The following is a 24,445-nucleotide window of genomic DNA, read 5'->3' as shown; positions in this document are numbered from 1 at the left end:
GACATAATGTATGGTACTACCACATTATATTTGAAATTTTAACAGTCTCTGTAACTGTAATTTCTATTAACTGAGACATACTAGTGAGCTAAGGGTAACTTTGATATAATTTCTGCTCTATCCAGAAGTATGTGTACTTTTTAGAGCAATATGTGATATAGCGAAATTCTGATACAATAACTCATGAACACCCAATTTGAAGTGTGAGAATGTAATTTGATAGATATTTGAATAAAAGTGCACAAATAAGCATATAAGACACCTACACTGAATGACTTTTATGTAATATCAAAGGAAAAATATGAGTATAGAGATATGGAGACACAATTAGGATACCTCAGTGGTGGACAAAAATTATGTTTTTGTATGTCTTAAGGAAAGCTGCTTATGGAATTACAAAGTTCTTATTTGTAGTGAGCAATAGAATTAACATTTGTCATAGGAATTGAGAATTTTAGAGATAAATTTTATTTTAACATATATATGAAATATGAAAATCAAAATAAATAAAATATGTGTAATTTTCTGTATGCCCTGACAGAGATCTAAGACTGAGGAAATGTTTCATTTACTAAATTGAGGATTGTAACATAAAGAATAGGGTAGAATTCAAACAGAAGTCATAAAATTGATTGTCTCCATTCCTGGCATTTATTTTATTTTCTCCTTTCTTTCTAAATCCGAGAGAGGAAATGGAGTACCACTGGAGGATAATAACTTGACAAAACTATAGGCATTAATAGGCAGAAATCCATTTACTCAAATTTGTGTGAAAATAAGATACTTAAGAATATTCGTGTGCCAAAATAACTTTTTAAAGTGTCAAATTATTCTCTAACATTAGATTTTTACGTGTTTGTGAAAATTGTTTTAAAATTTCTAAACTTCTTTGTGACACAATATTGAATTTAATATCAGTAACTCAATTTATTAACAGCATGGAATTTTTGGAAATGTTTGTTAAAAGTTGACTGGACTTTAGAGGGGAAACATCCTCAAGGGCACTTTAAAAGTAGCTTGTATTATATATTCTTAAACTCCATTTCATTATTATTCACTGTATGAAATTATGATAATATTGGAATGGGCATGCTGATAATGTGCATGTTGTAGTCAAATGACTATTCATATTAGTTCAGATGTAAATAGCTCAGTTCTGCACTGTTTCTCAGCAGAGCAATAACAAAATTAAGTCATTGTTTTTGCGTGGAGAAATTAACCACTACTACCAAATATGGTAACATAATTGGAAGATTTTTTAATTGGCAGAAATTCACATTTGAAAAGCAAAATAAAAGTGAAAGTTAAATTTAAATGACAAACCAGTAACCAGGATCAAAGATGAATATGACCTTTTTCATTTCAAAGTTGTCTCATTTTTACTGTCACTAAATGGATAAGCATTTATAAATTTAAGCACTTTGTCATGTCATTTTATTGCCTAAGTTTGAACTGATATTCATAAAATTAACTCATCTTAAAAGTTCAGATTATAGAAATTATAGGAATTAAGAATTATAGAAAGTAAGAATTACCAAAGTCAGTGAAATCTGTTTCTTACCTTGGCTGCTGCGATCATCACAATATAGAGTATTGTGTTGTATGAAGTCTTACGGGTGTTTAGCTGGGGAGTTTTCTGACTCTGTCACCCGGTTTATGGGAACAGTTGCAGTAGGTGGAGGAGAAAAAGTGTTCTAGGGAGGTCTTATGATGTCACATAGGAATTCTGAAGTTTCGATTGGTTAGCCACAGTCTCAGTCTTATCACAACCAAACTTTAGAACTTCTTACTTTAGGTATGGAAAAGTCATTAACACTTTGTGCTTCATCTTTTGTTTTTAATTTAAAACAGTATATGGCAGATAAATGAAAAAAATAAGTAAATTTGAGGTGGTGGAAAGCTTTTGTTAAAGATTCATGCATCTTCAGGCTTAGAGATAATTGAATATTAATGGTGAAGATGTTGAAGAGCTAAAATAGTTACTGCAGGAATTTTAATTATGAGAAAAATAAACAGGTATAAGCAAAACAACTTTCATTGAATTCTTCCTGCTGTTGCTTTAATACGTGTCTTCATAACGTTAGCTTTTAGCAAAAGTGAAATATTTTTACACAATCAAATTTTATACCTGTTTTCTTATTTTGTTCTTGTTCTTGTGTGTATGGGAGAAGGAGTATGAGAAAATCAGGCTAATTGCTTTTCGTTTTAAAAAATTATTTTTATCTTACAGTTAAAGAACTAATAAATGTATTTAATTCATTTGTGTTTTCTTCAATTAGCAGTTCAACAATATATTTGTGAATAGTAATTCTTATATTTAAACTGATAGATATAACCCCCCCAAAATAGCAATATGCTACTTTAAGTATTTAAGATTTTTTTTTAAAACAATTGCATTAAATTATTACACAGTCTTACCAAATTTTTTATAAACTGATGCAGTATTAAGGGCAACTTTATAGCAAAAAAGAAATAATTACCGATTCCAAATCAGTTACATCTCAGTTAATGAGGCTTTATAGGTTTGATGTGTTGAAATTTAAGTGTTGTAATGTTTTTAAAAGGGTGTGCCACATTTAATCTAGCAGTTGCTTTCCTGAAAATTACTATACAAATGAGATGCTAGTAAGTAAGATGATATTTTGAACTTCCTAGAACAGTTTATCTTACAGTAGTGGGGAAATAATTTTTTTGTAAAGCCGGGCATCATTCTCCTCTTCTCTGTTTACCTAATTTGTTGTCTTACTTGTTAGATTTACTTAAGTCACCACACTTGAAAATATTAATTCTTAAATCTCCTCTTTAATTTTAGAGGAGGTACTTGTAATTTTTAAATTTTTTAAATGCTTATGACAGAGTGAACTTAGCCCACTTCACTTTCTTATGGGTAACTAAAACGTGTAGCAGCAGCTGCTTATGTGCCCTTAAATGGAAATGATCTTGGCTTCTTCCAAAGAAAGAAAATCCATCTCTAGAGCAGATCATTTGATATTTAAAGAGTCAGCTTAAAACTAACTGAAAAATAATATTTTAGCAAAGATATTCTGTGCACATTGCTAAGGGAAAATTTACAACTTAAAAGTAAAACCCAAGTTAAGGAAATTGCAGAATAATGTTTGATACTTTTCTCAGTGCTACAACCATTTTTCCTTCAATCCTTACAGAAGGAGGATCTCTCAGTACTATCAGTTACCAATAATGATTGATAATACAAAACCTAGAAGCCTAACGAGGTTTGCAGTATTTTGTCAGATAACCAGCTGCTGAAGAACAGACAGGATTCAAATCCAGATCTGTCTGTTTATAATTCCTAATCTATTGGCATGTTGTGGGAAAAAATTATAATTTGAATATAGCTTTCATTAGAGTAGCATATAGTAACTAAGAGATTTTTAAGATGTAAATAGATGCATTCTTGAACACTGTTAATAGTTTTAGAAAATCTGCTTTGAGTTTGTCTACCAGTTACACATTCATTTGAAATTTAGGTGATAGATCATTGTTCTGAGAACTTCTCATTCTAAGAAAATAGAATTAGTAATACTTAGTTGGATAAACCAAGAAGCTGCAGTAGACTGAATAAAATATGCCCTAGTTACCACATGTTTACAAGTTAACTTAAGAAGTATACATAGGCATATACACATCTTAGAAGGATACTAACAACTGTGTGTGACACAGTTGGAAAATGGATTCAAAAATTTACTTTTTAGATTGGTACAAGAGTGGGGAGTTTTTGTGTTTACCTTGTTCTTTTGGGTTAGCTAGTGAAGATGACGATGATGGTGATGATCCCACGTGGAACTCTAGGAAGTATTATATTTTAGTTTTAACTAAACATTGTTTTTAATTGCCCAAAGTTGTTTAATAGGAGTATTAATGAGTTATAGTGTTATCAGTAGTGTTCCTCAATGATTCCTCAGCTAGAGGCTGGAAAAGTTTTTTGAGGTGCTTTGTCACAGTCTTCATTTGGAGTCACACTATAGTTTGAATGTATTTTTGGTCACATGACTTTATACAAATAACTTTCCTAAGCAGCCTAATCTGTGGAATAGTATTTGTGATGGTTTAATGACACGAAGTGTACATAGTGATTATCAGAGATCCTGCAACAGTGTTCGTTTAGTGTTAGTACTTATTTTCTTTTTTCCTTTAGAAGGTGGATTCTTAAGGGTAAAGTGTCTTTGAACTTGGATGGGAAAATAATTACAAATTTATTTTTACTAAGATCTAAATGAAATTTAGTATTTCTTCAGTTTTAACTGAATCATGGGTTCATGTCTTCACTTTTGTTTTTATATAGTTTTGTAGCATTTTAAATGTATTCCTCAAAAGTATTACTAATTTTTTTTGCGGGGCAGGGGGCGGAGTCTCACTCTGTTACTCAGCCCTGAGTGAATGGTGTGATCTCAGCTTACTGCAACCTCTGCCTCTCGGGTTCAAGCGATTCTCCTGCCTCAGCCTCCCAAGTAGCTGAGACTACAGGCATGTGCCACCACGCCCAGCTAATTTTTGTATTTTTAGTAGAGACAGGGTTTCACCATGTTGCCCAGGCTGGTCTCAAACTGCTGACCTCATGATCTGCCCACCTCGGCCTCCCAAAGTGCTGGGATTACAGGTGTGAGCCACCACACCCAGCTGTATTACTAACTTTGTGTGAAGGACACCGTGATGTATGTAGTAATCTTTTACATTGAGTATTTAAACTCCAGTCTGTAGTGGTGTATCCGGAGGGCAAAGAAGCTTCAAGATAGAATCGGTTTTTGGAAATTTTTGACCAGAAGTTAATTTAAGTGATGACTAAATTAAAGCATTTTAATATTTAGACAGATATACAGTAAAATGCAAGCTTTGAATTAATTTTTGTAATGTTCACAATACATCAAAAATAAGGAGCTTTTTTTAAGATTAGATCTCCTAGACACCCAGGAGGAAGATTTTACCTAGCTCTTGAGGGTACTTGAGGGTTTGATAATTACTGCCTTAAATTTTAAAGCTACGTAGAGAAGGACTGGTTCAAAAAACATCTAAGCAAAACTGCGATTGAGAATAGTGGTCTGAGATTGAGAGGATGGAAATTCTCTCCCTAGGGCAATAGGGAAGAGAAAATAAGATTTACTCATCAACTGGGGTTGGGGGTCTGTTAATATAACCCAGTGATAAAGTAACCTATAAAGCTTAGGGGTCATTTTGGGGAGATAGATTCACTTTTCACTTGATTTGCCAGATAATCTGGAGACCCAAACATTTTATTTTTTCATAAATATCTGAATTCTGGGCAAATTCTCTTTCCTCATCTTGATGAGGGGTGGAGAAGAGCATTGACGTCAAGAGAGGCCAGATGGATTAAGAAAAGGACTCATATAGGTCTACATAATTTTTGGAAAGTTATTAAACATTCTAAGTGATAGAAATGCTATAGCATGCTACGTGGCTTCAAGGAAATTGTGGTTTATCAGTATACAAGTAATATGGAAATGAAAATTTAACATTTAGAAGGTAACCACTAGTGCAAGATAACACCAGGAGAAAAATAAATTCCCAATTGAGAGTCAAATGAGCACGTGTAATAAGCAGTATGACTTCTAAGAGAAGTGCATGTTTTGTACAAAGGAAATGGACAGAACCAAAGCCAAAAATAACAAAGGGAAACACATACATCACAAAACAAATTTAACAACAAAAACCAACCCTTAGGTCTCCAAATACTTGCTTCAAAATTCTATAGAGTCCTGATCATGATGCTGTTACATTGTTAAGAAGGTTCTATTTCAATTTAATGATTGTAGTATTTCTCCAGACATATTAAATTTCTTATCTTTGTGGTTGATATCTCAGCCCTTTGAGCTCCTCGCATTCGCAAACTTTGTGGTGTGGTGGCACTATCACTGATTTTGATACAAAATTGAAATTGGAGGCTCATACCTTTTCTGTCTTCTGCCAGACTCCCCATTCACTTAGAAACCAAATGCAGATTGTGAAATATAAGTCTTTTTTCTCATAGCCTGACCAACTCTCCTCTAAACTTCCATAGACGTTTATTAACTAGTTTTTCTACCCTTCGTCATGACCCTTTCCTACTCAGTTTTTACTCCGATATCCAAGTGCACATTTGATTGTCATTCACATCCTAAGAACTTTTCATTGATTTCTCTTTCAAGATGAAAAACCCACTCTGCACAGAATTACATAAACCATCTTTCCTGATGTGTCCATTGCCATGTATGCCTACCATAACGATTTGTCAACTCTGCCGTTATATGTTATTTCTTCTATCCGAATTATTTTCCTTACTGTCTTGTTCTTAGAGAACTCCTTCATTATTCAGAAGTAGGTGGGGAGAAGCCCTGTTTTGCTTGTTCTTAATTTCTAATTATATAAGTAATAAGTGAATATCTCTTATAATTCAGAAAAGTCAGATAAATCTGAAGTTGGTGGGGGACTTTTTATATTGGTATATTTATTTTCTTTGCCATAAACTTCATGAATAGAGACTGATTTATTTTTTCTAAGCTCTACACACTGTTTATCCCTTAGAAGGCTCAATAAGATATTTTTATACTTAACAGATATTTAGAATATTACTTTTCCATTACAAGTGAACTCTTAAAAAGGATAAGTTGAAAGAAGAGAGAATAAAGGCCCTCAGAAACTTAGATAAACTAATTTTCTTTGTCCCTAATGATTGCCTCTGAAAAGTTGAGATTTGTCTTGCACTTAATTCTTTAACTTGTTCACACTTTGACATGTGTGTAACATCAAAAAAACAAAATTTCAACAAATTGAGTTTAATTAATTGGCTTTGATTAATGATTCATGAATTGGGCAGTATCTATAAAAATAGGCCATCAGATGAGCTAAGTGGAGGAGGTGGGCTTTCTAGGCAGAAAGAGGCTAAAGAAAGAAGGAACAAAAAGTGAATTGGTTATTATAAGTTACTTTCCTCATGAGGTTAAAACAGACTTCTTTATCATGCTAATTCAGGTAAACTGGGCCCTTTCTGACTGGTTGCTGTGAATATCCTGTTGTTGTTTTTTGTGTTTGTTTTTTTTTGTTTTTTTTGAAAACTTGGTGATGTTGAAGTTCAGTTTGGTTATATGGCTCCTAGCAGGAGTGGCTCCTTTCTCGTTTGGTCTGGTCTGTTAAGACTCAGTCCAAAACAAACCAGAGTGACTCCATTGTGGTTTGGCGTGGGCAATTAAGGCTCAGTCCAAAACAATGGCTTTCCATAGTTTTGTTTAACCATAATTTAAGAGATTTTTGGAGTGGTTGAAGGTTGGTCAAGGAATATTAATGAGGAGTTGAATTGGAACTGTCATTCTCATTTTTTTGTCCTCTCTCACTACCTTACTCTATGATTTTCAGAAAATGAATCTTTCTGTACTGTAGTTTTCTCATAAATAAATGGAAGGCAGATCGAATTAATTTCTAAAGTCTCTTTGAAGCCCAAATGTTATGATTATACTAAACTAGCTTGAAAAATGTGGTTATTTTAAAAGTAGCTATTAATTTTAGCTAATTTTGTTAAAATAATTAAACATGTAAATTTCACAAAAAGTCAATTTTTAATTCATTTCTTTTTTTTTTTTTTTTTTGTTATTTATTTATTTATTTTTGAGACCAAGTGTCACTTTGTTGCACAGGCTGGAGTTCAGTGGTACAATCTCAGCTCACTACAACCTCCACCTCCCGGGTTCAATGGATTCTCCTGCCTCAGCCTCCTGAATAGCTGAGATTACAGGCGTGCACCACCATGCCCGGCTAATTTTTTGCATTTTTTTTTTTTTTTATTATACTTTAGGGTTTTAGGGTACATGTGCACAATGTGCAGATTTGTTACATATGTATCCATGTGCCATGTTGATTTCCTGCACCCATTAACTCGTCATTTAGCATTAGGTGTATCTCCTAATGCTGTCCCTCCCCCCTCCCCCCACCCCACAACAGTCCCCGGAGTGTGATGTTCCCCTTCCTGTGTCCATGAGTTCTCATTGTTCAATTCCCACCTATGAGTGAGAACATGCGGTGTTTGGTTTTTTGTCCTTGCGATAGTTTACTGAGAATGATGTTTTCCAGTTTCATCCATGTCCCTACAAAGGACACGAACTCATCATTTTTTATGGCTGCATAGTATTCCATGGTGTATATGTGCCACATTTTCTTAATCCAGTCTATCGTTGTTGGACATTTGGGTTGGTTCCAACTCTTTGCTATTGTGAATAGTGCCGCAATAAACATACGTGTGCATGTGTCTTTATAGCAGCATGATTTATAGTCCTTTGGGTATATACCCAGTAATGGGATGGCTGGGTCAAATGGTATTTCTAGTTCTAGATCCCTGAGGAATCGCCACACTGACTTCCACAATGGTTGAACTAGTTTACAGTCCCACCAACAGTGTAAAAGTGTTCCTATTTCTCCACATCCTCTCCAGCACCTGTTGTTTCCTGATTTTTTTAATGATGGCCATTCTAACTGGTGTGAGATGGTATCTCACTGTGGTTTTGATTTGCATTTCTCTGATGGCCAGTGATGATGAGCATTTCTTCATGTGTTTTTTGGCTGCATAAATGTCTTCTTTTGAGAAGTGTCTGTTCATGTCCTCTGCCCACTTTTTGATGGGGTTGTTTGTTTTTTTCTTGTAAATTTGTTTGAGTTCATTGTAGATTCTGGATATTAGCCCTTTGTCAGATGAGTAGGTTGCAAAAATTTTCTCCCATTCTGTAGGTTGTCTGTTCACTCTGATGATAGTTTCTTTTGCTGTGCAGAAGCAAACTACTGGTTTACTGGTTTTCAGGCACTCTATTATTAGGTAAGGAATGCACTTAAAAAAAAAGTCCTTGTCTTCAGGCATGTTAAGCTTTTAAAAACTCTATAAAAAACCCTAAAACATTACCTGTTCATTGAAGAATAATTTTAAATATGTTTGGGCATTTTTGTGTGCTGTTTATTAAAAATATATGTTACAAATTTTAATGACTTATTTTTACTATGTAAATGTGAGTTTGGCATATAAATACACCATAATTTGTGAATTATCTTATTGAATATCAGGGGATATAATTTTTGCCATTATAACCTTAAAAAACAACACTAGGATTACCATCTATGTAAATAAATCTGATAGATTCTCTTTCTTCTTCTCTTGGTTCTATAAACTTGTTATTCCTAAAAATTAGTTCATGTAAGGGTGATCAGGCTCATAAATGAATTTGATTTGTTTTTGAAATGTAATAATTTTCAAGATTTGGTCAGTTACATTTCCTTATAATTAGAGAAACTTCTTTGAGAAAATGAGCTAAAATTATACATTTTTGGGGTGAGAATTAAACTCTGAATTAGTAAACATCCTGAGTGACATCACTGTACCAACTAAGCAACTAAAGAAATTGCACTTTTAGTTAAGATCAAGTGGCTTTTTGAACAGTGCTCCTGCTCTAAGGATGAGGGAGGTAATCCTACCTTAATGTAGATCTGAGCTTTTATTTAAAGACTTTGATAATATCAACATTTAAGATAGGTTCTTGATTGCTTCAGGTGAGAACCTCTAAAACATAATGGCTTCTATGCTTCAGTTACACAGTTAGCTCTCTTTAAGTTTGTAGAGTAAAATTAGAACTGACCCTTGATTTTTCAGCATAGATACATTCTTGAGAAGGTTATGAAAATAGATTTTGATATGTGGAATTCATATTTACTTTATAAAGCGAAAGATGTAAAAATGTTCCAGTGGAAATAAACCCAACTTCCTAATATGTAAGCATTGTAACTTTTTACTAGCAACTTAATTACGCTACTGAGAGTTATACATGGTTTTGCTATATTTCAGGAAAGCCATACTTCATCCTTAACTCATCTCCAAATTAAAAGCTTGCATAGCATAGCAAAAGGGCATGAACATCTCATCATCTACTGATTTAATTTGCCCTTCAGTTGGTCAAAGGTGGTGAGTGGGCTCCAGGACCACCATTAGGATCAAGAGGATGCCTTTGGCAAAGTCATTTGTAAGGCTGCCCTGTTAATGTATTCTTTTCTCAGTGGGCTTATGGCTTAATTGAGAATACTATGGATATCTGAAAAGTTGATTGTTGACTCCAGTATTAATACATTGATTTTTTTTTCCCTTAGCTAACTTGAAAAGATAAAATGACCCAAAATTCAATATTTGGATAAGTGTGAGTCCCTATAATGAATGTTAGACAATGAAAACATGCTCTTGAAACTTCACACTTCCAAAATAGAACAAAGTATGGCCATTGAAGACTGTCTTTCAAATTTATCTCTATATTATAGCAAACTAAAATTAGTTGTGCAGATTAGTCGAAGTTTCCCTAGGGCTGACTGAAATGAGGCTAGACCTCAAGGGTCAGAAAGCATGATTTATTTATTTATTTAAGATGGAGTCTCGCTTTGTTGCCAGGCTGGAGTGCAGTGGCGTGATCTTGGCTCACTGAAAGCTTTGCCTCCTGGGTTCAAGCGATTCTCCTGCCTCAGCCTCCCTAATAGCTGGGACTACAGGTGAGCGCCACCATGCCCAGCTAATTTTTGTATTTTTAGTATAGAGACAGAGTTTCACCATGTTGGCCAGGATGGTCTCAATCTCTTGACCTCCCAAAGTGCTGGGATTACAGGTGTGAGCCACTGTGCCCGGCCTCCCAAAGTGCTGGGATTACAGGTGTGAGCCACTGTGCCCGGCCAGTGTGAGCCACTGTGCCTGGCCAGAAAGCCATTGTGCCTTGGTCTCCCAAAGTGCTGGGATTACAGGTGTGAGCCACTGTGCCCGGCCAGTGTGCCCAGCCAGTGTGCCCAGCCAGTGTGAGCCACTGTGCCCGGCCAGCATGATTTTTAATCAAATACTGATCTTTGAGCTATAATCTTTTAAGTGTAGCGATTTCTTACTATTACACATATCATTGCTAACAAAATGGTAACCATCTGTAGAAATCTCCTAATTTTCCTATCAGTCAGTGGTTAATAAACATTGTCAGGTGCTGTGCTGAGTATCAGGGCACAAATGAATAAGACCCAACTTATCATGATACAGGAAAGGAACCACTGCCATAATTACTATTACAGTATGCTAATTACAGTACCTGTTTTTGCTGTTGGAAATACTTTTGGATTTTTTTAAAGGCTGATAAATATCCCTAGAGTGTTCTAGCTACTCATCCTCTTTTTGTTAATTGTGTACTATAGGCCAGTGATGAACTAGACTCTGGAGATAAAAAAAAAAAAAAAAAAGACATCGGTATCAGCAATCAACTTGTTCCTGTTTTATGACCTATACATATACAGAGAGCTGTCTGAACTCCACTCAACAGTTTCACCATGAGATTATTGTTGACTCCTGAGACCATTTTAAAAATGGTATTTTTAACATATAAAAGAAGAAAACATTAGTGACCCATAACTACACAGATAGAAAAGAAAAAAATAATATGTAAATAGTAGGAAAAGTCAGATAAATCCCAATTGATAGAAAGGAAAAGCATGCTCTCTCTCCCCTCGAGATAGCTCCCTTTAATAGTTTCTTTTTTGAGGGGGGAGGGAGAGCATCATGATAAATACCTAGTGCATGCGGGGCTTAATACCTAGGTGATGGGTTGATAGGTGCAGCAAACCACCATGGCACAGGTTTACCTATGTAACAAACCTGTATGTCCTGCACATGTATCCCGGAACTTAAAATAAAATTTAACAAAAAGTAAAAAATAGTTTCTTTTATATCCTTTTAGAAAAATTCATTGCTACATTTCAAGATAATGTAGGCAGTGCTTTGGTCCCTTAACATATTTGTCACTTAATGACAGGAATACATTCTGAGAAATTAGGCAATTTCTTTATTGTGTAAACATCGTAGAGTGTACTTACACAAACCTAGATGGTATAGCCGACTAACGACTACACGCCTAGGCTGTATGGTATTCGCCCCTAAGCTACAAACCTGTACAGAATGTTATTGTACTAAATACTGTAAACAATTTGTAACACAGTGTTACTGTGTACCAAATATATCTAAGTATAGAAAAGATACAGTAAGAATGTGGTATAATCTTAAGGGTGCAGCATTTACAGAAACATTATTATGCAGTGCATGACTATCAAATGTTTTTATCCCTTGAGAGTAAAATATGATAGAAGACTTGATTAATTATATGTTGTTAGTCTGATTTTTGAAATAAATTAAAACGTTAGCACCTGTGCTATAGCTTTGTTTTAGTAGAAGCTGGTTATATGGTGTAGTACATTTGCTGTTCATAACCTTGGGCAAGATCCAAAATAAAGCCACATTGTATTAAGTACTTCATTTTGATAAACTTCTTTTATTTCAGTTTCATAGATACCTGTTTCATAAATTGTCAATTATATCATTAATTTTTTTTTCCATTTTTGTTGTCTGGTTTGTTAATTACAAGGGATTGATTCATTAAATTCTGTTTATATTTCATCTAAAATTTTAAAAAGTGAGTTATAGCAACAAAATGCTTGGAAAACACTACATTCTGTTTGTTTTATAAGTAAAGTCCATGATTAACCTTAATTTGAATACTTAAGCTTCATTTGTTTTACCTAGTCTTCTGATTGATTTGCTTAAAGAAAGTAAGTTACTGTCTGTCTTGGATGAACCATTTCTGACTTCACTTTTGTACTATGATTGTAATGAGATCATGTTGCATGCATGGCTCATTTCTTTGTTGAAATTTTTTAAAGACATGATAATACTAACAGATAAGATATAAACTGGATTGATTTTTAAGAGGAAAAATGTTTCTCCCTCCAAAAGAAGAAAGATAATAGTAATTTAGTTGTTTAGCATGTTGGAAATCAGAAATACTTTGAGTTCCCTTTATCTTCGTGCATATGCATTTTTAAGATGTTTTTTGTATATATATTTATATCTTATCAGTTTTTTGTCATTTTTTCAGGGTCTTTTACCTTTCAAGTAACTCAATTTTTATTATTTCAGTAAATCATATTAGGATGTCAAAAAGCTTACAGAGTTAGTAATAAAAACACATTGAAGAAATAATGAGATTATTAAAAAGTTTCTTCTATAATATAAACTTTGAGGATCAAGATGCAGACTTCAGTATAATAGGAAGGGGTGACTGATAGAATGGTTTTTTTGTTGTTGTTAGAGAAATACGTAATAATGCACTCCATAAATAATTACATGAGCTTAGTTAAGATGTAGATTTTATATTAAGTGCACAGTTCTTTTAGTAATAACATAATTCATATTTTCCTTCTCTTGGTGAATAAAGATTCTTTAAATTTTATGTTATTTGTATTATTTTCATCTTCATTATTGAGCTTTGTGAATTTATTTACTTTTTAGTTAAGGTATGACTCTTTTACCAGAAAGCACTTGTAGAGTATCTCTTCAGATAGATTATTCCAGGAAACAGAGGAAGATTTGCTGTGTTACGTGACATGTTGTGAGTGATGAATAAGCTCAGAGACAAAGGCAAGTGAAGGAGAGATAACAAACTTGAAGAATTGCAGAGGTTGTATTCCAGTCAAGTGTGGTAGCACTGGATTGTCTAAATTTAACAGTATTTGTCCAGGCCAAAGAATTTTGAACTATTTTTAGCTGCACTACAGTAAACTTTTATTAGGAGCATGTTTGGCCATTAAGTGACATATTTTGGCAACTTTTCATAGTATCTGGATCTCATCTAAGTAGCATGTGTTTGGGATTGTTGTAGATGCCTGCTATCCTTACTCAATTTTGAGAGTGGAATCTGCCATTTCTAATAAGAGGTACCTATGTATGTTTTCTGGGTCTATAAATCTATATGGTTAGGGTCCACATGCCTACATTAGGGTAGAGAACAGTGTGTCATATGCATTTTTAGGTAAAACATCTAAATGAGGCCTTCCCATTGCTCCCTGAGTTTGGCAGCTACTAAATATATATAAAAAGTGTTTACCTGTAAAAGTGTCTCTGTTTCACCTTTACACATTTTGAAATGTTACTTTGATGGCATACTTTCTGTTTCTTCAAATTAACTCACATAGTTACAAGGTTTATAACTACCTTTTACATTGCATGTTCATGTCAAAGTTTTGTTATTAATATTAATAAGTTATAAATTATACTTAAATTAACATGTTCTTGATTACTTATATTGGTTACAGTGATGTAGAAACATAGATTACTTTGAAATTCTAAGTAGGACAGCATAACTACAGTAATTTTCTGATTTATCAATATGTGAATTTTGATACATGTTTTTCTATCAAAACAAATACCTCGGTTTTCTGGGATATGGTCAAGATGTATATTTTACTAGTAATATATAACTGCCATGCAATGGTATGCTTCTCAAAGCCAGTTATGACTTTATTGAATAAAAATTCTTGTTTTCTAACTACTTGGGAAAAAATGTGTTACTAAAGGGATATAGGGGAGAAGTTATTTGAATATAAAATCCTTTCCTCTTTTCTATGTTAGGAAGCAGGATTGTCCTCTGCCTTAATAGAAGGCTTCTTTGTTCTCCTAGAGTTCTGACAGCGCCTAAGAACCAGCTTGTAGGTTGTTATCAACTTCATTCTTCATTCGTGCATTCTTGGTGTAGGGTATATATGTCATCTGGCCTTTTCTCTTGTCTCATGGCTAGTTGCAGATGTGGAGTTGCACCAAAGTGATGATGAGATAGGAACTTACAGCCACGACAGTGCATTCTGTCATCTATAGTGCATCTTTGGGACTTAAGGATTCTCTTCTAGCAGATGAGGCCTTTATTTCCCTTCAGTACTTCTTCTAAGGTAGAGAGTGAAATACAGTATAAGTATTTCCTGTGATTATTATATTTTTTGTTGTTGTCTAACATACAGTAAAGTACATGGGAATATTAATCTTTAATAATAGCTCCATTCCAATACACACCCACATACATCCCCCCTTATAATCACTACTCAGGTCAAGATACAAAATTTCTAATGCCCAGTAGGTTTAGCTTGTGACTCTTCTCAGTCTGTATGGTGACACCTTATATCCTACTCATCTCTACTGTTCTGACTTACCATCATTGATTATGTATGGTCTGTGCTAGCATTCTTTTGTTTAGCATAATGTCTCTGAATTTTATCTATGTTGTTTAGTATAGTAGTAGTTCTGTTTTATTGCTATATAGAATTCTAGTGTATACTTCTACCACCATTAATTATCTGTTCCTTTGTTAACAGATATTTGGGTTGTTTCAATTTTATTACAATAAGTCCTTTTTGCTTCTAGTGTTGTTGAGTGGGATATATGCAAACATTTACCTACAATTTTAGAAAAATCAAATTTTAATATGATAATTGAAGTATAATTTACATGCAACTTCTAAGATTTTTAAAGATTAAATTTACATAAAATGCTACAATTTGAGTTTTGAAGAATGTATACAGTAGTCCTTTAATAAATTAAATCTATAAGATTTAATTTATAATTTAGGCATAGTAAGAAATTAACAATAGCTAATAATAAAATAGAATAATTATAACAATATGTGAGCATCACTACTCTTGCACTTTGGGGCTATTATTAAGTAAAATAAGGATTACTGGAACACAAATACCGCGATACTGAGAGTTGGTCCGATAACCAAGATGGCACTACATGCCAGTGGATGGATAGCATATACAGTGTGGATGAGCTGGAGAAATGGATAATTCACCTCCTGGGTGAGAGGAAACAAAATGGTATGGGATTTCATCACACTACTTAGAATGGAGTACAATTTATAATTTGTGAATTTTCTTTATTTCTAGAATTTTCCATTATTAATATTTTCAGGCAACAGTTGACTGTGGGTAACTGAAACCAGAGAAAGTGAAACTGCAATTATATGGGGATCATTTTACTACAAGAGAAGTGTACAACATTTCCATCACTCCAGAAAAGCTACCTTTTGCCCCTCTGTAGTTAGTCCTCTACCCCGCTTGGCAACCACTGATCTGATTCTTATTGTTTTGCCTTTTGCAGAAGTCCTATGTATAGAATCAGATAGTTGATAGCCTTTGAGTGTGGCTTCTTTCACTTTTCATGCTGCTGTTGAGATTCATCCATGTTGTTACATGTTATAAATGTGTGTGTGCCTGTGTGTGCTGAATAGTACTGCGTTTTATGGATGTAGCACAGTTTTTATCCATTTATCTTACAGACCCATGGGTTGTTTTTAGTTTTGGATGGTTATGAGTAAACATTTGCCTATGGTTCTATGTGGACATGTTTTTATTTTTATTTGAGTATTTATTTTTATTATTTATTTATTTAGAGAAAAGAGTCTTGCACTGTCACCCAGGCTGGAGTGCAGTGGCTCAACTGTAACTGCAGTTGCTCACTGCAACTTCTGCCTCCCAGGTTCAAGCCATTCTTGTGCCTCAGCTTCCCAAGTAGCTGGGATTACAGATGCGCACCACCACACCTGGCTAATTTTTATATTTTTAGTAGAGGTGGGGTTTCACCATGTTGGCTAGGCTGATCTCAAACTCCTGGCCTCAAGCTATCCACTTGCCTAGGCCTCTTGAAATGCTGGGATTACAGGCATGACTGACTGCAACCAGCCTTTATTTGGTATTTATAAATACTGAATTCAATTTCCCATTTAATTACCTTTCCCCTTTATTGAAAATCAATTTACTATATGCATCATTAGATTTGTGGATCTTTATTCTGTTTCATTGGTCTGTCTATCTTTATGTCAATAATACAACCTCTGCCACCTGGGTTCAAGCGATTCTCCTGCCTCAGCCTTCTGAGTAGCTGGGATTACAGGCATGTGCCACCACGCCCAGCTAATTTCTGTATTTTTAGTAGAGACAGGGTTTCACCGTATTTGACAGGCTGGTCTCGAACTCCTGACCTCAGGTGATCCACCCACTTTGGCCTCCCAAAGTGCTGGGATTACAGGTGTGAGCCACCATGCCTGGCCAATTTTTTAGTGATATTTTATAGTTTTCAGTGTACAGATCTTACACATTATTACATTTTTATTTCTAAGCTTTTAATGTTTTTGATGTAAATGATATTACATTTTTAATTGCCCTTTTGTTGTTAACATACAGAAATATAATTGGTTTTTTAAAAAAATTGACCCTGAATTGTATAATCTTGTTAAAGTCACTTATTGGTTCTAGTAGGTTTTTAATTGGTCTATTAATGTGGTAAATTGCATTGATTTTTTTTTGTTTGTTTGTTTTGAGACGGAGTCTCACTCTGTTGTCCAGGTGGGAGTGCAATGGCGTGATCTCAGATCTCAGCTCACCATAATCTCCACCTCCTGGGTTCAAGCCATTCTCCTGCCTCAGCTTCCCAAGTAGCTGGGATTATAGGCAGGAGCCACTACGCCTGGCTAATTTTTGAATTTTTAGTAGAGACGGGGTTTCATCATGCTGGCCAGGTTAGTCTTGAACTCTTGGCCTCAAGAGATCTGCCTGCCTTGGCCTCCGAAAGTGCTGGGATTACAGGTGTGAGCCACTGCGCCCAGCTAGTATTGATTTTTAAATACTAAACTGAACTTGCATTCCTGGGAAAACCTTATGCCAAACGTATTATCTATCTATGTCTCTATGTCTGGATTGGATTTGGTTTGATTTTGTTAAAGTTTTGTGTATCTATGTTCATGATGGATGTTGGTTGGTCATTTTCTTTTTTCCTACTGTCTTGTCTGGTTTTGTTATCAGAGCATTGTTGACCTCATAAAATGAGTTGGGAAATAATTCATTTGTTTTTCCCCTCTGAGTTTGTGGAGGATTGGTGTTAATTCATTAAACATTTGGTAGAATCCTACAGTGTAACAATTTGGACCTACAGATTTCTTTTTTGGGAGTTTTAAAAAAATTATAAATTCAATTACTGTAATAGTTTATAGGACATTCAAATTATTTCATATTGAATGAGTTTGGGTAAGTTTGTGTTTTTTAAGAAGTTGGTCTAATTCAAGTTATTGAATTTGTGTGTGTAGAGTTGTTCCTAGTAATTGCCATATCTTTTTAATATCTGATGGTCTGTAGTGATCTCTATTTCACTCCCTAATAACTTGCCTCTTCTTTTTTTCTTTCTCAGTCTAGGTAATGGCTTATAAATTTTATTAATTGTCTCAATGAACTAGCTTATCTTTCACATAGATTTTTCTGTATTTTTCTGTTTTAAACTCTTGATTTTTGTTCTCAGGCTTCTTGTCTTCCATCTGTTTGCTTTGGGCTTATTTTCTAGTTTCTAAAGATGGAAGCTTAGATTGAGAGCTTTTTCCCTTTTTCTAATATAACTACTTAGTGCTGTAAATTTCCCTCTCAGGACTGCTTTACCTGCTTCTTAAAAATTTTGATTCAGTCGGTTAAACCTGTGTATTATTTAGAAGTGTGTTGTTTAATCTCAGTGATCCCCCAAAATGATAGTATTGTATTAATTTGAATTCTGTATTTGCTTTAAGATGTATTATTATTTTAAATACTGTCAATTTATAACATGCTTCATTATTTTTCAAGCCTAGCCTTATTACTTTTCTCAAAATTTTTCTTCTACTGTTTTATATTTTCTTTAGATTTAGGTAGAAACTATCCAAAAAATCAGTACTTCATTTTAGGAGTAGACTTATTTTTTCCCCAATCCTTCCTATGATGATTCAGATAACTCTATCTCAAGAGTTAATTTTGGTAATTGATATTTTCTTAGAAAGTGATCCATTTCTTCTAAATCTTTAGATTTATTGTTATGGTATAAAACACATTACAGTTTTATTTACTTTTTGCTCTCAAACTTTTTTATTCCAACCTTTATTTGGGGTTCAGGGGTGCATAACCAGGTTTGTTACATGGTTAAATTGCATGTCACTGGGGTTTAGTGTACAAATGATTTGTCATCCAGGTAGCAAGCATAGCACCTAATAGGTAGTTTTTTTTTTACCCTCGCTATCCTTCCACCCGCCCCCCTCATCAAGTAGGCTCTGGTATCTGTTGTTCCTTTCTTTGTATCCATGTGTATTCGATGTTTAGCTCCCACTTATAAGTGAAAACGTGGTGTTTTGTTTTCTGTTCCTATGTTAGTTCTCTTAGGATAATAGCCTACTCCATCCATGTTGCTTCAAAGGACATGATATTATTCTTTTATGGCTATGTAGTATTCCATAGTATATATGTACCACATTTTCTTTATCCAGTCTACTGTTGATGGGCATTTAGGTTGATTCCATGTGTTTGCTATTGTGAATAGTGCTGCGATGAACATTTTGTGCATGTGTCTCCAGTAGAATGATTTATATTCCTTTGGGTATATACCCAACAATGGGATTGCCAGGTCAAATGGTAATTCTGCTTTGAGTTTTTGGGAAATCATCAAACTGCTTTTCACAGTAGCTGAACTAGTTTATCCTACCAACACTGTCTAAGTGTTCCCTTTTCTCTGCAACCTCGCCAACATCTGATTTTTTTTTCTTTTTAGTAATAACCATTCTGACTGGTATGAGATGGTATCTCATGGTTTTGATTTGCATTTCTCTAATGATTAGTGATATTGAGTGTTTTTTCATATGCTTGCTGGCCGCGTGTATGTTGCTTTTGAGATGTGTCTGTTCATGTCTTTTTTCCTTCTTTTTAATGCGGTTGTTTTTTGCTTGTAAATTTGTTCAAGTTCCTTATAGATTGTGGATATTAGACCTTTACTGGATGCATAGTTTGCAAATATCTTCTCCCATTCTGTAGTGTGTTTGTTTATTCTGTTGACAGTTTCTTTTGCTGTCTAGAAGCTCTTTTGTTTAATTAGGTCCCATTTGTCAACTTTTGGTTTTGTTGCAATTGCTTTTGGAATCTTCATCATGAAATCTTTGCCAAGGCCTGTGTCCACAATGATATTTCCTAGGTTATTCTTCAGGGTTTTTATAGTTTTAGGTTTCATATTTAAGTCTTTAATTCATCTCGAGTTGATTTTTTGTATATGGTATAAGGAAGGGGTGCAATTTCAGCCTTCTGTGTATGGCTAGCCAGTTATTCCAGCATTGTTTATTGAACAGGGAGTCCTTTCCTTTCTCTTTTGCTTGTTTTTGTTGACGTTAATGAAAATCAGATGGTTGTAGGTGAATGGTATTATTTCTGAGCTCTCTATTTTGTTTCATTGGTCTGTATGTCTGTTTCTGTACCGGTACCATGCTGCTTTGGTTATTGTAGCTTTGTTGTATAGTATGAAGTTGGGTAACGTTATACCTCCAGCTTTGTTCTTTTTGCTTAGAATTGCCTAGGCTATTCAGGCTGTTTTTTTGGATCCATATGAATTTTAAAAGTTTTTTTTCTAATTCTGTAAGGAATGTCATTGGTAGTTTGATAGGAATAACATTGAATCTGTAAATTGCTTTTGGCAGTATGAACATTTTAACAATATTGATTTTTCTTATCCAGAGCATGGGTTGTTTTTCCTTTTTTTTTTTTTTTTTTTTTGGAATCATTTCTTTCAGCAGTGTTTTGTAATTCTTGTTGTAGATATCTTTCACCTCCCTAGTTAGTTGTATTCTTAGATATTTTATTCTTTTTTGTGGCTATTGTCAATGGGGTTGTGTTCTTGAATTGGATGTTGTTGGCATATACGAATGCTACTGATTTTTGTTCATTGATTTTGTATCCTGAGACTTTGCTGAAGTTTATCAAAGAACTTTTGGAGAGAAACTATGGGGTTTTCTAGGTATAGAATAATATAGTCTGCAAATAGAAATAGTTTGACTTCTCTCTTCCTATTTGTATGCCTTATATTTCTTTCTCTTGCCTGATTGCTCTGGCTAGGACTTCCAGTAATATGTTGAATAGGAGTGGTGTGAGAGAGCATCCTTGTCTTACTCTGGATTTCAAGGGGAATGCTTCCAGCTTTTGCCCATTCAGTATGATCTTGGCCGTGTTTTTTTTTTTTTTTAATACATGGCTCTTATTATTTTTAAGTATGTTCCTTCAATGCCTAGTTTGTTGCACAAAATATTTTTATTTTGATTTTTTTCAACCATTTGAAAATACTAATTCCAGTTTTAGTTTGCAGGCTGTGAAAAAACAGAGTGAACTGGATCCCCGCTCTACATGGTCTCTTTCTTAGAGGTGTACTAAAGTTGGCAATATGATTGTAGGTTTGTTTATGTCTCCATTTATTCTTAATAGTTTTTTCTCATATGAGATATACTATTAAATGTGTAAACATTTGTGATTATTTTATCTTCATGGTGACTTTTATCTCTTACCTTATAAAGTTTTATAAAACTTTATTTTTATTTAATGATTTTTTTGGCCTGGATTTTATTACATCCAAGAGTGATACTGTCACTCTGCATCTACTTTTTCATGTTAGCCAGTATTGTGCAAGAACATAGTTTGCAAGCCACAGTAGCTCCTGATCTATAATAAAACAAAAGAAAACATTAGCATTTATATTGTGCTTCATTTTCAATAACTTTTAGTCTGAAGGTTTTAAGGCAATTGCGCTTGGCTTTCCTCCTTTTCCACAATCCTATATTAATGTACTAAAGCTAAGACAGTGCTATCTAGAACTTTAAAAGTAGATATTTATGTATACTCAAAGTTATTATGGCATCATAGTCAGAGGGAATGGGCTTTTTCTCCTCACTGCTTTTGGGCATAATACTTGAAACTTAATAGATAATTGATACTAGTAAGAATTTTTTTTTTTTTTTTTTTTTTTGAGACAGAGTCTCGCTCTGTCGCCCAGGCTGGAGTGCAGTGGTGCGATCTCGGCTCACTGCAAGCTCCGCCTCCCGGGTTCATGCCATTCTCCTGCCTTAGCCTCCTGAGTAGCTGGGACTACAGTTGCCCACCACCATGCACAGCTAATTTTTTTGTATTTTTAGTAGAGATGGGGTTTCACAGTGTTAGCCAGGATGGTCTCGATCTCCTGACCTTGTGATCCACTCACCTCGGCCTCCCAAAGTGCTGGGATTACAGGCATGAGCCACCGTGCCTGGCTGATACTAGTAAGATTTTATAAGTTGTTAGGCTATGTGATACATATAAAAACGCTCATCAAATGTGTAAGAGAAGATAATTTTGTCTTATAAATAAAGGCAGAAAACCTTTAACATGTGCAGACACGTTAAATTGACAGTTTTTGAATAACTTCTCTGTAAGATTGTAATGTGGAATGTGAGGAAGAACCAATTTGAACACATCTAATTCCCTTATCACTATTCCACCTTTGTTTAGGACTTTCAAAAGATAAATGGTTCCAGGGTAGATACCTGATTTATTTCCACATTTAGTGCAAAATGATTGTGTTATTTCTATCAGATTTTCTTTTAGCTCTGTCAAGGCTGGAGCCTAGACTGTCAATTATGATGAAAATACATTTTCATTAATTGTTCCTTTTCTGTATGCCTTTAGTAGTGTATCAGTTGTTTATAGAGAATGTAAAATCATAAAGGTATAGTTGCCTTGCTGTTTGAGACTTCACAATATGATTTTTTTGTTCTTGAATTTTGCTAGGTACTTCAAATTCCATTCTATAATTTCATTTAATGTAGTATAGATGCTGGCTTCATTATAAAAGCCATTCCCCTTAGAAGGTAAAATGTCTCCATAACTGTCATGTTTAGAGGTAGGTAGATACACATGGATTTAAAAAATTACTTTTAAGTCAACCTACAGCATTTGGTAGGATGTCAGGTTTTGTTCTCTCTTTTAACTATTTTATGAATCAGCGTTTAAGTTTAGTAAGGAAGACTATCATAAGGAAGACTGCTGCTGGTTTGGTAATTTTTAAATATATTGTATCTTAATTGCAGGGACAGGAATCCTTTTTCTTTATTCCCGTTTTCCCAGTTTCAGAGCTCAATTTTTGTTTATTTCTAAAGGGTTTAGATCAAGGGTGTTACAACACAGAATAATACATTCTTATATTTTGTTTTGTGTATATTTATGGAAGTATTTGGCAAGTACTTTAGCAATCCATCCTGCCAATGGTTCAAAGTGCTATAAAAGCAAATAGTGTTGTCAGTTGCCGTTTCTCTTTATGCCTAGTTGTTCTTTCTGTTTAATCTTTTTCTTGATGCCAAGAAACATTAAAAAAAAAAAAAGAAAAAGAAAAGAAAAGCCACCTTCTTAAGGTAATTGTCAGCCATGGGAAATTTTTTTTAGCAGATGTCTTGTGAAGAGTAAAGTACTGTTAATGTCTTCTTGAGAAGATCATCCTCTGTTGCCTAGGTACTTGTCTTACTGAAATAGGCACAAGATGTATAAGGTGAAACATAGCTTCAGATAATATGGTGTAGATCACTGCTGGTGTGTGGTCATCGGAAATAGAGAATCTACCTATTTTAGATCTTTGGAAGAGGAGACTATAAATCCTTAATCTAGCCTAGAAGATTTTTGTTAGGCATGCTAATAATATACAAAATAATATAATATACAAAAACCAATACCTAAAGTACATGTGAACTGTTATTAGGATTTAAATAATGTATAACTCAGTAGGTAAATAAAAATAGATATTTATTTTTAATCTCCAAGGAAATGAAATATTAGTATTATAAATTATAGCACACTTAATAATTCACCACATCATTTTAAGCATTTCCAAATCCTACTCTGAGTTTTGGAATTAGTGATAATGCTGTTTTGTTTAGCTTTTACTAGCTTTAATAAATTTCCTGTTTGAGCCACAGTTTGACAAAAGAGATTTTATCAAATGACTTACCCATTAAATTGATTATCAGTTGGTAATGCGGAGTTTCATTAAGTAGAGAGTTTTTGTTAATAATATTGTTTATAGTGTTAAATTTTTTCTCACAGTCTGAGAACAATTACTTTCAAAACAGTTTTCTAGTCCTTATGATGAAATTTGGAACACCTAATTAGGCCATAGTGCCACAGGAAAAACCCCAAAACTGGGGTTCAGCCTGGGAGGCCACATGGGTTCTTGGCTTTGTGCAGGAAGGAATTCAACAGCGAGCCGACAGTACAGGGAAAGCAAGTTTATTAAGAAAGTAGAGCTGGGCGCGGTGGCTCATGCCTGTAATCCCAGCACTTTGGGAGGCCGAATCGGGCAGATCACCTGAAGTCAGGAGTTTAAGACCAGTGTGACCAACATGGAGAAACCCCCGTCTCTACTAAAAATACAAAATTAGCTGGGCATGATACTACAGGAGGCTGATACTCAGGAGGCTGAGGCAGGAAAATCACTTGAACCCGGGAGGCAGAGGTTGCGGTGAGCTATCGCGCCATTGCACTCCAGCCTGGGCAACAAGATTGAGACTGCATCTCAATTAAAAAAAAAAAAAAAAAAAAAAAGAAAGAAAAGAAAGTAATGAAACAGTGGCTGCGCCATAGGCAGAGCAGCCCCGAGGGTTGCTGGTTGGCTATTTTTATGGCTGTTTCTTGATCATATGCTAAACAAGATGTGGATTATTCATGAATTTTCCAGGAAAGTGGCAAGGAATTCCCAGAATTCTCCATCACCTTTCAGACCATAGAG

At 34.4% G+C, this 24,445-nt stretch overlaps 2 protein-coding genes across 25 annotated transcripts in view; one reads left to right on the top strand and one right to left on the bottom strand.

Annotated features, from left to right (window-relative positions):
- The window catches only part of CEP85L (centrosomal protein 85 like), a 243,813-nt gene that overhangs the window by 155,144 nt on the left and 64,224 nt on the right, over positions 1-24,445 (top strand). The gene's annotated exons all lie outside the window — the stretch shown is intronic.
- PLN (phospholamban) overlaps positions 1-24,445 on the bottom strand; it is a 91,561-nt gene that overhangs the window by 9,596 nt on the left and 57,520 nt on the right. For 3 of the 12 annotated variants that reach the window (XR_008654020.2, XR_008654024.2, XR_008654018.2), the window contains one exon: positions 21,221-21,357. The exons of 6 other annotated variants lie outside the window; for them this stretch is intronic. The gene's annotated coding sequence lies outside the window, so the exon portion shown is untranslated. Of the gene's footprint in view, positions 1-1,561; positions 1,685-14,671; positions 14,768-21,220; positions 21,358-24,445 lie in introns of those variants that run through there. 3 more of the 12 variants (XM_063620854.1, XM_063620861.1, XM_055262615.2) reach the window with 2 other exon arrangements.

Source organism: Symphalangus syndactylus, chromosome 2, assembly GCF_028878055.3.
Source record: "Symphalangus syndactylus isolate Jambi chromosome 2, NHGRI_mSymSyn1-v2.1_pri, whole genome shotgun sequence".
Classification (NCBI taxonomy): Eukaryota; Metazoa; Chordata; class Mammalia; order Primates; family Hylobatidae; genus Symphalangus; species Symphalangus syndactylus.
The sequence above is the reverse complement of the archived record's forward strand: the minus strand, read 5'-3'. Positions and strand labels throughout refer to the sequence as shown.